The sequence below is a fragment of the Mustela nivalis genome, assembly GCF_964662115.1.
Source record: "Mustela nivalis genome assembly, chromosome: 5".
NCBI lineage: Eukaryota > Metazoa > Chordata > Mammalia > Carnivora > Mustelidae > Mustela > Mustela nivalis.
Window position 1 is genome coordinate 135,466,756 of NC_139024.1, and position 6,060 is coordinate 135,472,815.

The following is a 6,060-nucleotide window of genomic DNA, read 5'->3' on the forward strand; positions in this document are numbered from 1 at the left end:
GGCACCATTTTCATCACAAGACTTATTCTCTTTGATTTTAATTATGCACATGTATCAGTTTGATAATTTTTAAAAAAATTATCAAGAGAAAGGAAACACAGAGATGGTAATCTTGGGAGAAAGGTTTCTGATTTGCAAGAACACGCTCTTAGGCATTTATAAAGCCTAGAGTGAATGCCCTACACGGGGTACTGCAAAGAGAGCCGATGACTGCCAGGCTCTCCTGCCCTTCAGAATTAGATCGATGGTGGAGACAAGGCATTGGAGTGGGGACAGTCTAAGTAGGCACCAGCATGAGTGGACTCCTTGCCTCCTCCCCTCTTTCCACTTTGTGGCCTGTGGGTGAACCCTCTTTCTCTCTGGACTTGGATTTGCAGCAAGAGTGGATTGGACTCCTGGTCTCCTAAGGTCGCTTCTGTTTTTAACAGAAAGTAGAAGACAAAATGGAGATGAATAAAGAGAAGGAGGAGAGATGACACAAAGAGAGAAGACTGAGGGGGAGGAATATGGAAAGAGAGAGGAAAACCCAACACTGCATTCGTTGAGAGTAAAGCATGTGCCTTGACATTTTGTATCCTTAATGGAGGCTAATTAAATGATGGAAGCACAGCCCAGGGAAGAGCCTTCAGTGATGCCTCTCGAAATAGAAGGCTCAGTATTTATTTGGAAGACAGTAATTTCATTTTCCAGGGAGAATTTTCAGTAAGAAGAGTTTACATGGGCAATTAAATTCTTACCTTTCAACATAGCTGCCTGAGTGCTATAAAAATAAGAATGTCTCACATTTCCTATGAGTCAGTATTTTCTATAGACCTATATTATCTGATCAGGTCCTCGCAACGCCATTGTGAATTCAGGACTACTCTGCCCACTTCCCCTTCATGCACACTATGGCTCAGAGAGGTGGACTCATCTGTCCAGCAAGAAGGCAGAAGCTCCAAGGTCAAACCAAGGTCTCTCTCATTCCCAAGCCCGCATTCATTACCTCTGCCCCTCCTTCTGTGGCTCTCCCAACCCCAGAAACAGTTACGGAGGAGAGAGTTCACCCAGCCCTCCATCCCAAGCAATGGGGTTCACTTCTCTGTCCCCATGCTCATCTCCTTTGTCTTGGTCTTCTTTCTGGTCTTCCTTTTCATTTTCTCCATCTAAGCCTTCCATGTCTTCTTCTTCCTCCTCTTCTATCTTTTGGAATAGGCGCCGCATTCATCTTGTTCAAAAATGGAACCAACAGGGAAGGTAGGCGCTGAGAAATCCCGCTCCTCGGCTGCCCAGTCATGTGTTCCTGCCTCCACCCCAAGGCTTTGCCATCATTCATTTCTTTGGTATCCTTGCTGTGTTGTCTTTCAGCCAACCAAGAACACAGAAATAATGTTCCTATTTCCTACTTTCTTACCCCAAAGTTAACATACCACATTATAACATACTTTCCCCTTTTCTATTTTCATTTAGTGATGTGTCCAAGAGATACTTTGATTTTAGTTCACAGGGAGCTTTCTCATTTAAACATATATATATCTATAGATAGATAGATGGATAAATAAACTGGATAAACTGGATAAATAAACTTATGATTTATTCACATGCTGGCATAGCCTGTCCCTGTTAAGATATCTATCAGATATCTATCTATCTATAGATATATATATGTTTAACATATATATATATTATAAACAGATATGTTAAGATATCTATCAGATATCTATCTATCTATAGATATATATATGTTTAACAGGGACAGGCTATGCCAGCATGTGAATAAATCATAAGTTTATTTATCTAGTTCCTCAAACATGGACCCTTGGGTGGTTTCCAGATGTTTTACTACCACAAACAATGCTGGAAGGAATGATCTGTCAGATGGTAGTTCTTCCTGCTCAGATAGAACCCCAGGAGCAGGGTCACTGGGTCCAAGGGAAAGTGCATTTGAAATCACGATGGCTACGCCCCCGGGGGGGGGACCTCTACCATTTGGTGCTCCCACTGAGAAAGACCAACATCTGTGTCCCTAGCACTTACCAGTGGAGGGTTTTGTCAGACCTTTGGAAGTGTTCCAAACTGTGCCCTAGTGGAGTTTTAATTTTCATGTCTGTAATTATGAGTGCTCACAAGTGTTTAGGAGTGTTTGGCTTTCTTAGTTTGTGAACTGCTCGTGACCTTTGCCCATTTTTCTATCGGTCTTGGGGATCTTACTATTTTTTTTTTTTTTTAATCTCTCAGAGAGCTTCATATCTTTCGGAGAAAAACACTTTTCTGTGTCATGAGCTGCCAATATTTCCCTTAGTTGCTGTCTTTTTTCTTTGTGTTGTGCTTTGATGACATTTTCTACATAGAAGTGGTTGTTGTTGGTTCCTGTTATAATTATGAACCTTTTTGTTTGTTTGTTCATTTGTTTGCTTTTGGAGTTTGAGACATAGATATCCCAATCTACTCCAAGGTTATTGTACTAGTCAGAATCCTAAGCAGAGTCTCAATTAAGATAATTCGAGAAGAGTTTATGTACAAAAGGATTACTTATAAGGGGGTGTAGGCAAGATTTAGGGACTTCCCTCCAAGGGTGGTGCAAGAATCAGGGCCTAGGAGCACTAGGGGTGTCATTACCCCTGGATTCCAGGGTACAAAGAGCAGATAGGTTACTATAGCTTAGAGGGAAAGAGAGTTTTGTAGACCAGGCCAAGTAGAGAAGAGTTGTTGTGTCTGCTGGGGAAACAGTGGCCTGCAGGAGGAAGCCAGGAAGTGAATACCCTGCCTTCATTTCCCTCAGGCCCTCCTCTGTCCTGTCATGGCTCTCGTTGGCTGGAGGGTACAGGAACCTACTGGTTCATCAACGTAAGCAGTTCCCCAGCAGGGAACAGGGAGGGTGAGTGGGTCAGAACTCTGCGGGGCAGGGTTGGAAAGTGCAGGAGATCCAGCCCAGTTATAGAAGGCCTGTTGGTAATGCTTTCATAGCTTTATTTTCTATATTGAAAATGTTGATGCATCAGAGTTTACCTTGATGTGCTAGATGGAGCATGGGTCGAACTTTACCTTTCCCTAATATCTATCCACTTGACCCAATGCTATTTATTACAAAGACCACCTTTCCCCACTGATTGGAGTATCCAATAAAATAAATTTATTGAGGGATGAGTTACATCTTTAAACTGCAGTTGATTTCCTCTTTGAAACAAAGATTTGTCAAGAAACCTGGTAGCTACCACCTTACCAATGAGCATGTTACCGTTTTCCATAATGGGACCTATGTTAGGTCTTCCTATGGGGTACATCAAGAACACACCATTCAAATAGTATTCCTGCCCAAAAGGTCTAATCTAAATCTAATCATGAGAACATGTTCTACAGAATCAAATTGGGGGCATTTTTCAAAGGAGATGGTCTCTACTATTAAAAAATATCAGTATTGTCCGTTATGCCTCAATAAAGCTGGAAAAAAAAATCAGGACTTTGAAGGACAAAGAAGGATACAGACCTGTTGTAGATTAAAAGAGGCACAGGACCTGATAACTACAGAGGCTGTGTGGTCCTGTCTGGATCCTGGATCAGGAAAAAAATATACATAAAGGATGTTAATAGAAAAACTGGTGAAAATTGAGTATGTACTGCACGTTAGGTCATAGTATTGTATCAATGCCAAACTATTTGACTTTGATAATTGTACTGTGGTTTAGTAAGAGGATATCCTTGTTATCACAAAATGCATGATGAAATATTTAGGGTTAAAGGGTGTTTGCTTCTCACTTTCAAATTGTTCAGAAAAAAATAATACACCAATGCATTTAGATAAGAGTAATGAAGTAAATATAGAAAAATGTTAATAACTGATAACTGGGTGAAAATATATAAGATTTTTGGTGCTATTCTTATAACTCTTTTGTAAATTTATAATTACTCAAAAATAAAAAGCTGAAACAAAAGAAAGTTTGGGTGAATGGATAGGGAGAAGATAATGTTGAAAGGTATGAACTTCTTCCTGCTTTTAGCCAATTTGAGCTTGAATCTGCCTTGTAGCATGTTGTGTTAAAACCCAGAGGAATGGGGCATCTGGGTGGCTCAGTCCATTAAGCATTTGCCTTCAGCTCAGGTCATGATCTTGGGGGGATCCTGAGATCAAGCCCCACGTTGGGCTCCCTGCTTCCGTGGGAGGTTTGTTTTTCTTTCTGTCTGCTCTCCATCCCCCCATGTGTTCATGTTCATGTTCTCTCTCTGTCTCAGATAAATAAATACAATCTTCAAAAAAATTTTTAAAAACCCCAGAGGAATATCAAGTTAATCAATATTAGTCAATCTTATTTTCCAGTTCCCATAACTGACCACTACTTTGATTGCAACACACAAGTCACACACACAAATTCCTTCTACCTAAAGCAGGTCCAATGAGTCAGTTAGACATGGCTGTGGGCCGAGTACCTCCTTCTCATAGGACCAAGAGAACAGGCAAGGGAGCCGAGCTTGCCCCTGGGATTTGGATGTCCGTAGTGTCAATGACCAGCAAATGATATTTGCTTTTGGTTTGTAAAACCAGAGGGAATCTCTGAGAGGTTCTTCTTTGGGTCCATCCCCACAAAAATAAAAACAGTGGCCATTGTGACTGTGCTTACCACCCCTAATTTCTGGAATGTTAACAGTGCTCCAGACTTTATTTTGTTCAGTTAATCTTGCATGATCTTGTTTTCTTAGAAGAACCTGGTGGGCAGTTACTATTATTACCCCCATTTGACAGATGGGGAAAGTGAGCTAACACCCCCCTCTAACAAGTGGTGGGAATGGGACTCAAAGCTGGCCATCTGCTTCTAGAATATGCTCTTTATATTCTCTGTGGCATCTTCACAACGCCCAATGTTAGGTACAGTCTTGGGGTAAGCGCTGTGAGGTGACCTCCCCGCCAGCAGGCTCTGGCCCCAGTAAAATTGGGAGAAACTCTAATAATCGCTAGAAACAGATAGCTCTTTGCCTTATAAAGTGTGGACCGGGGCTTCAGAGACTCAGAATCCTTGTTGGCGAAGGACACAGCCTCCAGGAATCTGTGAGAACGGTTTGAGAAAGGTTTGTGTATGAACTGTGTGTGCTTCAGGAAAGGATTCACAAATAAATCCTATGGATGCAAAGGAAGACACAAGGTCGGTGATAAAAGGAAACAGGATTCAGGAAACAGATGTGCTTTTGCAAACAGACCCAGAAAGGCTGAGAGGTGGGGGCAGGAAGAAGCAGCACGGGGACAGAGATGCTGCTCGGGGAGACGCTGGATGTCGAGCAGGATGGAGGGGACTGCCACCTGTGCGAGTCTTCTCCAAGCCACCGGCAGCCGCGCTCCAGCGTTCACTCTCTGCCCTTCTGCTGTGCTCTGAAGGCAAGTGGGAGCATATGCGTGTGGAGGTTCCATTGGCCACTGTGTGTGTGTGTGCGTGCGTGTGCACACACATTCCCTATAATACACACACAGAAAGAGATTATGATGGAGGCTCATCTTGGTTACCTGATGATGCCAGGATTATAACTGGATTCTATGAGGTTATTAATCCCAGTTCTTGGCAGAGCCTGATTAAGGAGTGCCCCAGCTGGGCAGCAGTGGCCCAAAGTGCCACTCCACGTGGCACACTGCAGTGGCCACTGTGGGTGCTCTGTCCAGGTCTCCGTGGCCCCATTGGTTCTTGGGTGCCTAAGCCCCGATGTCCTTGAACTTGACTTCTGATGGCAGCCCCTATGCCTGGACTGCCCACAGGCAGCTGGAGAAGTTGACCTGTGTTTGTGGTCCCTCAAGTGTCCGGAAGTCACATTGCCATGGCAGGGGGTGGAGGGCTTCAGCAACAGCTGTCTGGGGAAGGAATATGAAAGCCCAGGTTCCTTGCTCTGACAGAAGACAAGGTCCAACTTTCACTCTAGATTTATCTGCAGGATGGGCTGAGGTGGCAGGACAGCCCGGCGTGGCCGCCTCCCACGTCCTGCTCTGCTGTCCCTGCCCTGAATAAGTCACATGCCCACAGATCCTGGCCTCAGGCCCCACTTTGGAGGAGTCTGGCCTCCGACCACTATCACAGTCCAAGAAATGCAACAAGGAAGAGAAAA